Source organism: Miniopterus schreibersii, assembly GCF_964146895.1.
Source record: "Miniopterus schreibersii genome assembly, chromosome: 19".
In the NCBI taxonomy this organism is placed as follows: Eukaryota; Metazoa; Chordata; class Mammalia; order Chiroptera; family Miniopteridae; genus Miniopterus; species Miniopterus schreibersii.
In genome coordinates this window covers 19,069,031-19,078,093 of record NC_138119.1, presented here as the reverse complement: position 1 = coordinate 19,078,093, position 9,063 = coordinate 19,069,031, and the positions used below count along the sequence as shown (strand labels likewise).

General features: G+C 44.5%; 1 long non-coding RNA gene across 2 annotated transcripts; it reads right to left on the bottom strand.

Moving 5' to 3' along the window:
- Positions 1–4,072: 4,072 nt before the first annotated feature.
- LOC308548983 lies at positions 4,073–9,035 on the bottom strand. Of its 2 annotated transcripts, XR_013997694.1 has the most exons (4): positions 8,909–9,035; positions 8,110–8,225; positions 7,071–7,199; positions 4,073–6,356 (listed from the first exon to the last, which is right to left on the bottom strand). It is a non-coding gene; the product is annotated as an uncharacterized lncRNA (long non-coding RNA). The 2 variants fall into 2 exon arrangements; XR_013997695.1 differs by lacking the exon at positions 8,110–8,225.
- Between the last annotated feature and the right edge of the window lie 28 nt (positions 9,036–9,063).

Here is a 9,063-nt window from a genome sequence, read left to right as displayed (position 1 = left end):
AAGTGCCCATCGACAGGTGAATGGGTAAACAAACTGGTATGCGCACACAATGGAATATTATTCAGCCTTAAAAAGGAGTGAAATTCCGACACGCCACAATGTGGGTGAACCTTGAAGACATTATGCTCAGTGAAATAAGCCAGTCACCAAAGGACGAATAGTGTATGACTCCACTTACATGAGGTACCTGGAGTAGTCAAATTCATAGAGACAGAAAGGACAGTGGCAGCTGCCGGGGGATGGGGGAGGGAGGAATGGGGAGTTGTTTATGGGCACAGAGTTTCAGTTCGGGAAGATGAGAAGGTTCTGGAGATGGATGGTGGTGGTGGCGGAACAGCAGTGTGCGCGTACTTAATGCCACTGAACTGTTTACTTAAAAATAGTTAACGTGGTAAATACTGTGTTGTGTGTATTTTACCACAGTGTAACATTTATAAGAGAGTATGCGACGCTCACATCTGAGGGAATGCGTTCGGGGAGGGGGACAGTGGGTAGGGTGCCCGGCTAGGCCGAGGGAAGCGCCAGGCTCGCCGCGCCCTGGCCTGTGCGGAGCGGCCCTACGCCTTTGCTGGGGGCGAACCATCCGTCTCTGCCTCTGCTTCGTGCCTGCTGATTCCTAAGGAGGAGGGGTTGGGGTGGGGGTGAAAACATACCTGATACCGCAGAGATGGGGTGCTTCTAGTTATTCTAGAAGGGGGTCCTGTTCCAATTAACGTGACAGGAGACTTTGTTTTCTGATAAGGCCATTTGAAAACACCCATCTTCTCAAGGTCTCCTCACCAAAAAGGCTTGTGGAAGAACTGAATTGCCAAATGGGGAGTGAACATTTTGGGGAAAGAATGTGAAACTGAGAAATTAGCAGAAGAGGGAGGGGACGATGTCAGGAAAACCACCCAGTGTCCGTTGTGGGCCCGTGTGGTGCCTCCGCGAGGGTCAGAGCACCTGCTGCGGTCTTTTCCACACGCAGTGGGCACATTTTAGCTTCTGGGGGCTGCATGCCCTGTGGTTCCATTTAATGGCATGCCTCTACCCCTGCCTTCCCCCAGCCTTACTTCTCCTTAATGTGTGCTATTTTTGTATTTAAATGAAAGTTGATTTTCAAAAATACCAAGACATCAACTTTGAGGCTAATTTTAGAATTTCCTGACACTCTTTGGGATGAGTGAAGATGTGCTGGAGGGACCTGGGGAGAAGGGGAGGTGGAATCAGGACTGGGAAAGTGCACGAGCCCAGAGGGGAGCTACCTGTCCCACGGTTCGGAGCAGATCAGAAGGTGTCACTAGTAATAAAGATCAATGGTCCCCAGCTCACTAACGTCAAAATGACTTAGATTGAGGGAGGCAGCCATTAAGGAGAGCACTGGTTAGAGCCCCCAATGCCCTGCTCCCTGCCTGCCCACGTTGTGGCCTCACTGGAATCATTTGATTTGAAAGCATTTGACTCAGATTTTAGGCATTGTTTGTTTGTTCCCTCTGAGCCATTAATCCGAAAAAAGAATCAATGTAGTTCCAAGCAACAGCATTTATTCTGTATTCATGGACTGTCCCCAGCTCACCCTGGTAGGCTGGCTGCAGGCGAAGTGACTCCCACACCCCGGCCTCCCTCCTCCGGGAGCTGGGTCTGTCCACCTGCTCACACCTCTCTCAACCTCCCACCAGAGCGAGGCTTTGTGCTGTTAGCTGTGGAACAATCCTGTCTGCATGCCATCAGTATCTCTGTCCCTGCTCCCTCCTCTGCCACCTGCATGGCTTTATGGAGCTATCTTTTCCATTTGAGTTACTGCAAAGACCACAAAAGATGAGTCATTTGGCAAGTGAAGGAAAATAAAGGTGTCTTCACATAATCACTTTAACAACAACAAAAATCTAAGTAAACTAAGAAAAAATTCACGCTGTTTTTTCCTCTTCTTATACTGTGTCATGAAGTCCAAGAGCAATGCTTTCCCCCAGTTTTTTTGTTTGCCTAAGTGGTGGGGGAGACCCGAGCAAACACGAACTGGCATCTCTAACTGCACTTTTCCCCTTTGCCTCTTCATCGCAGCTATTGCCGGATTGAAGAGCTGAGCTGGAAATACGCTGCTTCCTGGAACTTTATTATTGTCAAGGAATCATATACAGAGCAGCCCCCCCCCCCTTTTTGTTGTATTTAGAAACAAATGGGTCAGTTGCCCGAACTTTAGTGAATTGCGTCATTATTTGAAAAGTGAAAAGTGGTATTGTTAAAATAATTACAGCACTGCCACATGGTCACTGAAGTAAGTCAGACCAGAAAGAAGTTTATGAATAGAAATTGTCCTCCTATGTTCCTCTATCCCGTCTCCATTCTCCAGGGAAACCGCTGTGAGCAGTTTGCTGTTAGTCTTGCAGTCCTTGTAAGACACATGCAAATGATATGCACACACACAGAGGTGGTTTGTGTGTTTTTAAAAAATAAAGACATACGTAGGTTTTAAAAATAACTGATTATCGTATGCATAATGTTGTGTAATGCACTGTGCTAGATCAATAATCTATCATGGACATCATTCCATGTTAGTAAATACATTCTTCTCATTCTTTTTAACAGCTGCTTAGTATTCCATAATGGGGATGTTATCATATACAGTCATTCCCTGGTTAGTGGGTTTATTTAGCAAACAGCTATTGATATACATGTGTGTGCTCAGCTCAGCTCAGCACAGGGAATACGGCGGTGAGCAGAAGTTTATAAACCCACCGGGGAGACAGATGTTAATAAATTCATGAAACCATGCAAAATCAGTGCCTTGCAAACTACGATGGCGTAGTTTAACTCAGGGAGGTCGAGAAAGATTTCTTGGAGGAGGCACCCTTGAGTCTCTATCTGAAGATGGAGGCTTCTAGAAATCTAATTCTGGGAATTTAAGTAGAGGAGAACATTTTAGAACACCGTGGCAAAAGAAAAAAAAAAAGGTGAGTAAAGGGGGCTGAAAGAAGGCTAGTGGGGCTGGAGCTTGAGACATGAAGGTGAGTGTTGTGAGAAGAGGCTGGAGGTGGGGACTTGTGGGCCATTTATGGCCTTTACCCTAAGATCAGTGTGACACCGCTGAAGTGTTCTGAGCAGAGTGGGTTAGGGGCGGAATGACAAGAATGGCATTTTTGGAAGAATTCCGTCAGCTATATATGGTGAGGGGAAAGGATTGGAGAGGAATAGACTTATTAGGAGTCAATGAAAATCCAATAAGAGACGATGGTCTCCTGTACCAAGGTGGTGGTGGTGGGGAGGGGGCGAGTGGACAGAACAGTGAGTTGTGCAGGAGATAAAATCAAAAGGACTTGGTGTTAGATTGAACATGGGTGGGGTTAGGGGAGGGAGAGGGAAATGTCAAGGTGGCTCCTAGGTTCCTGGATAGGTATTTGAGAGGAGGAATGTCAAAGAGGATCGGGTTTTGGCAGTGGAGGGGAATATGATGGGGGCAGAAGGTGAAGTTTTGTGCAGATCAAGACATCCAGAAGATATCAAGTATGCAGTTTTATATCCTTGTTGTTGCTCAGAATAAAGGTATGGCCTAGAGACACAAGTTGGGGAGTTGTTTTCAAGGAGGTGACATTGATGCCTGTGATGTGGCTGAGATTGCCCCTGGGGAGCATGGTTAAGAGGGTCTAGACCAACCTTAATCATCTTTTCTTTCAATATGACCATAAAATATTTCATGACTATGCCGTGGACCACTGAAAGAGACTCAGAGGTGGTGATTTTGTGATTTAAAATAAATCACAAGTGGTTACAAGGAACATTATATCGCACAGTGAATAGAGCATCATTCTTGTGATGGAGGGCCAGCTAGTGGGTCTCTAATTCCAGCTGTTTGACTTTCAGCTAGACTCAACTTTCTTATTTTTTACTTATGTGAAAAATGAGGAGAATAATATGGGTTTTCTACCTTGCATGATTCACATGAGGGTCAAATGAGATGATGTATGTGAAAGTGCTTTGCAAATTCTCATTTTCATAACAGATTACAAGCTTGCTCAGTACCACTGTGCTCAAATTCACTTCCGAGTTGAAGAAACTGTATATTTTTTCAGCCTATGCTGGGCTGACATGGAACAAAATAATGTTTGATTTTCAAAAGTGTCTCTAATATTTCTACATTTTATTTTAGCTGAAGTCATTGTGCTATTTTATACAGAATAATGGACAAAGTGGTGGGGGTCCAATGAGCTGGCGTACCTCAAAGACATTCAGAGGCAGACAAGGTCTAGAGAAGGACACCTAAATTGACGCGGAGGGTAGAGAAGATCCTTTGTGAGGGATGATAAAAGAATTAGGGCTCTTCCTTCTGGAAAGACACAGGCTAAGGGGAGAATATGATTGAAATTTATAAAATAATGAAAATCATAGGATAAAAATATGAGCTTATTAAATCCCAGAGTACAAGAATGATAAAGCACAACTTTATGATTAAAAAAAATGGTTTTAGGGCAAAGTAAAAATAGCACTCCTTCACCCAGGAATCGTAAGCATATGCAACTCACTACAAGGACTAAACCAAATACTATAAGAGAAAGATTTATATTGTTGGAGGGTAGAATCCTAGGCAATTATAAAATGAAATCAAGACTCTTTGGGTAAACTCCCCTAATCTTAGAAGATGGCACCACAGAGGTGACCAGTAAGCAAGCTTTCCTGTCTCTCTCTGGCGTCCTGTCCACCAGACTCCTGAGTGGGTGTGCTGGAGAGGACGAGCACAGAAGGCCAGGCTGCGAGTTTGACCCCTCTGACCATAGGGAGTCACCTCTTTTTTATGTACCTTAGTTTCTTTGTTTAGAAAAAAAGGGGAAAAAGTAACATCAACATTAGTATCTGCTTACTATGCTGAGAGAGTCCAATGAAGTGAAGTTTCTGGAAGTGCTTTGTGGTTGATGAACAGATCATTGTGAACATAAGGATTTCCATTTTTGTATTAGCATTTTCAGTTCTATGCTCTCCATCTCCAGGTGGGTTGACCTTCACCTTGACCTTCCGTCCTGGCCTCGTTAGGGAGTGGTATTTGTCACCTCAGAAATGAATAAGGGATGGAGGTCAAGGAATCATCGCTGGTCCTCTCTGGAGGTGGAGAACATGCAGACACCCCTTCTCTCATCCTCTTTTCTTCCCTGTGAAGATCTGGTGGAGAACTGAAGGTAAGGAGGACTCTGCAAGCGTCGCTTCTCCTTTGGATGTTTTGCTGGTGAGATGCCACCTAAAAGATGGGTCTTCTGGTCTCTGGGTGACTTCGAGGGCTCTTTGTGGATCTTGGAAAAACTAAAGGAGGGGCCAGTACAGGAGCTGGATGAAGAAAACCATGGGGACTGGTTTCTCATGGCTTCTCACAGGTTTAGGATTTGAGGGAGAAAGAAAAATGTGACTCTGAAATTTCCTTTCATCATGGCCATTGTAGTTCACTGTGGCAGGAAAGCTGATGGAGATTTGGAGAGAGAGTTTGTCTTATCTGGAGGATCCTCTGAATTTTATGTTTCCCTTGGGAATCTAACTTTGGCAGAGGGGGGATGACAACATCAGGAAGAGAGAACTGATAACGAAAGATCTTTTTTCCTCCAGAGCAAATAGGAGCTGCTTCATCTGGCTTCCAAGCTCTCCGTGATACACCTCACCCGACCTCATTGCCCAGGGGGTAGAGTGCAGTCTCATTTGTGAAGCAGAGTGTGGTGTTTGGCAAATCATGGGCCCTAAATAAATGTTAGCTTTCATCATGACCACCAGTACCTTCTACTCTAAGGAGACCAATTGCTGGACCACAAGCTCCATGAAAACAGGGCTCAGGATGTGCTTTGCTCACTTTTGTGTCCGTGGCGCACACACAGCGCCTGAAGAAACAAATCTCTCTGCACCAAGAACCTGCCGTTGCCTTTCTGTGCAAGTTGTATGCATTCAGGGCCCAGCTGCAGACTGGTTTCCTCAGTGAAACCAGATTGGATTGATCTTGCTGTTTCAGGAACTCCCAGAGCACACACTTCCACCCCGAGGTAGCCATGGATTTGCATAGTAGTCTTGGTGCATCAGATGCTAATCTTATCTTTCAGTGATGTTCAACATTTAGGGAACACTGGCTATGACAAGGGCCCTTGGTTAGAGACACAACCAGGGAGTGGATTCCTTAGACTTCAAGCCTGTATCTGGCACATTTTTTCCTGCAGGGGATCCAGTGTTGCCTTGGACCCTAGAGAAGCCTGTTTTTCTCTGCTGTCTTTGAAACATGACACAGTGGGTTGCTTTGCAGAAACCTCTCCCTCAGAGGTCCTGGGAGACATATTTTCTGGCACTTACAGCTTCCTCATTCCTGGTATCTTTGAGTTGATGGGAAAGCTGGGCAGGGGGTTTGCATTACTGCTGATCTGTCTCAAAAAAACATCAAGCAGCACTCAGAATATCTCTCATAAGAACAGCATTCACATGTCAATTGGTGCCACTTTCCTATAACACAGGGCGATTGCTTAAAAGATTCCCCTGTTTTTCTCTTTGTTCTGAAATTGCAAAAGCTGGTGGTAGAAGCTGGAACAGGTTCCCTGAATGTCTTTCCCCCTTTCTTCTCTGAAGAAAGGATCAAGGGCAATGCCATTTTAAAGGCAGGTAGGAGGAAGTGGTACCAGCCCCTGCCTTCAGTTTCTGCTGTGTCCCAGGCCCACTTTCTGATGTAGATTCCAGGCCACCCTTCTCAGTTCTGGTGGGGCCAGGAACCACTGTGACCCACCAGGGACTGCTCCCTGCAGGCTCCAAGTCAGGTCAATAACCCAGCTGTTCCTATCGAATGTTTCCCCTTTGAATTCAGCTGGTAAAATTTCTCATATTATTTTTAATTTTCATCCTTTCCTTTTCTTTAAAGGATTTTTTTCTCTTTTGTAAGTTAAAAATAATCACAAGGAGACCTTGTGATCCTCTTCTCACTGACCCAGATATTTTAAGAGCTGAAGGATTGACAGCAGCTTCTCATCTGGGGATAGAGGCTGGCTCTCAGGAGCCGATTAGATAAATGTAATAATAAAATATTAATCCTACTTCCCACACATAAAATATTCTCGTTTTTCCTTATCGATCCCGACCCGACTCACCCTTCAGTGCATTGCAGAAAAAGCCATGGACTTGACGATGAAAGACTTGGGTTCAGTTCCTGACTTGGAAACTTACAAGCTGTCTGACCTTGGGCAAGTCACTTTATGTGTGTGAATCTGTTTCTTCACCTGTAAAACAGAGATGCTGATAATCTCAGAGAGTGAGGGTTTAGGGTCTAAGCCAGTGACTGGGATACACAGGATAGGCTACAAAGAAATACTTATCAAACTCTAGAAAGCCTAATTTGAATAATCGTGGAATCATTCATCTCTCCTATGTTTTATATTATTCAGTCTACATCATACAATTTAGCAGTGAGCTATACCGTCTTTTTTTTTTTTGCCTTATAACAGGTAGTTTTATTGTTAATTATTTACCTTAATAGTTACAGAAAGAGGAACAGATTAGCTTGGTCCAACATGACTGGCAGTTGTCAAAATCTAGTAAAGCAAGTGTTCTCATTGCCTCAATTAACAAAAAAAACCCATGTTGTTAATATAATTACGTTAATATCCAAGTACATTCATATACCTCAGTTCATTAGAATTCAGAAAATGTGGCCAGTGGCTACATAGTGACCTTTCCCATGTTCTAATTATGTTTTTTTTTTTCTTCCTGTTGGTTCTTTGGTCATTGGTCATAAGAATTTATTTCTCAATTTCTGGCTCGGCTCCTGAAATAGAAGGATGGGTTGGTCCATTCCAACTCCCTTCTTCTTTTTCTCTATTGCCATTTTCCCAAGTGATTTCTGAGTCACCTCCAGAGGCACTGCCTGAGACAGTCCAGGGCGGACAGCACTGTCAGCAACATCTCTGTGCACACATGTGCCGGGGCCCTCCCTCTGCCCCACACACCGTGGCAGCCGTGAAGATGTGACCCACCTCTGACATCAGTCTCAAAGGAGGGGGGCTGTGTGAAGTCTGGGCTGGAAGAGTGTTTTACATATCTCTCTGCCACGGCTTGTTCGTTCCAGATACGCACAAGAGCATCTGTAGAGTCCTTGAGCGTAACTGTAACAGAGGAAAACCCCAGACCTACCGACGCTTCAGCAGAGGGACTCAAGCACGAGCTCAGGCAAGTTCCCCGTTGTCAACCATTTTTCACATAATACAAACGCCTTTATTATTTCTTCTGATTATATGAATATTTTTTTCCTTGAAAAATTAAAAAATATATAAGATACTAGGGAATAAAATAGAAGCCATCTGTATCCCATCAACTTAAGGCATCTAATCAGCACTTCTGTAAACGTGCACCCACTTCTCCTTGCCCGCTGGCGCGGCTCCCGTGCAGGTGATCTCGCCTGGGCTGAAATGCAGAAGGCGCTGCCTTACTGTTAAGCCTCCTAAAAAGTTACTCCCGCCCTCACCCGTTATTCTTGTACCTTCTTTCCCTGAAACAAAGGACGTGGTATTATTAACAGGCATATATAAATTATGTTTTTTGATCTATATAGATACACAAATATTTGGATATAATCACGTATTATTAGATATGCATATATAATAGCAGATGGGGTAATAGGATACCTTTTTAACGCCGTAATTTGTCATAGCAACCCCAGAGGGTAAAATATTATACTTATTTTTTGCTCAATGATACGCTGTAGAAACCCCTCAACTGATGTAGCGGTAATTTATTATTTGGTACTAGATACCCTAACAGCCCACGACAGAAATGTCTCATCTATTCAACCATCACTTTCTTCAGGAACATTCGCTTTTTCGGTTTGGGGCCACTCCAACCTCCTACTTTTTTAATGAACTAATATCCCGTCATGCTGATTAAAAGTCTCTAAATTTCACTTTTTCGACTTTTTTTCTTGATCCGTTATTACCTTGCTGTCGTGGTGGTTTAGAAAGTCCATGCACGGTCTAAGTGCCCCTTGGAATTGTCATTCGGTCCCGCGCAGGGCTCGCGTGGACCTCGGGTCGCGGCGCCGCCCGCTCCGACCTTCCCAAGATGGCGGCCGGGCCGTGCTCCCAGCCGCAG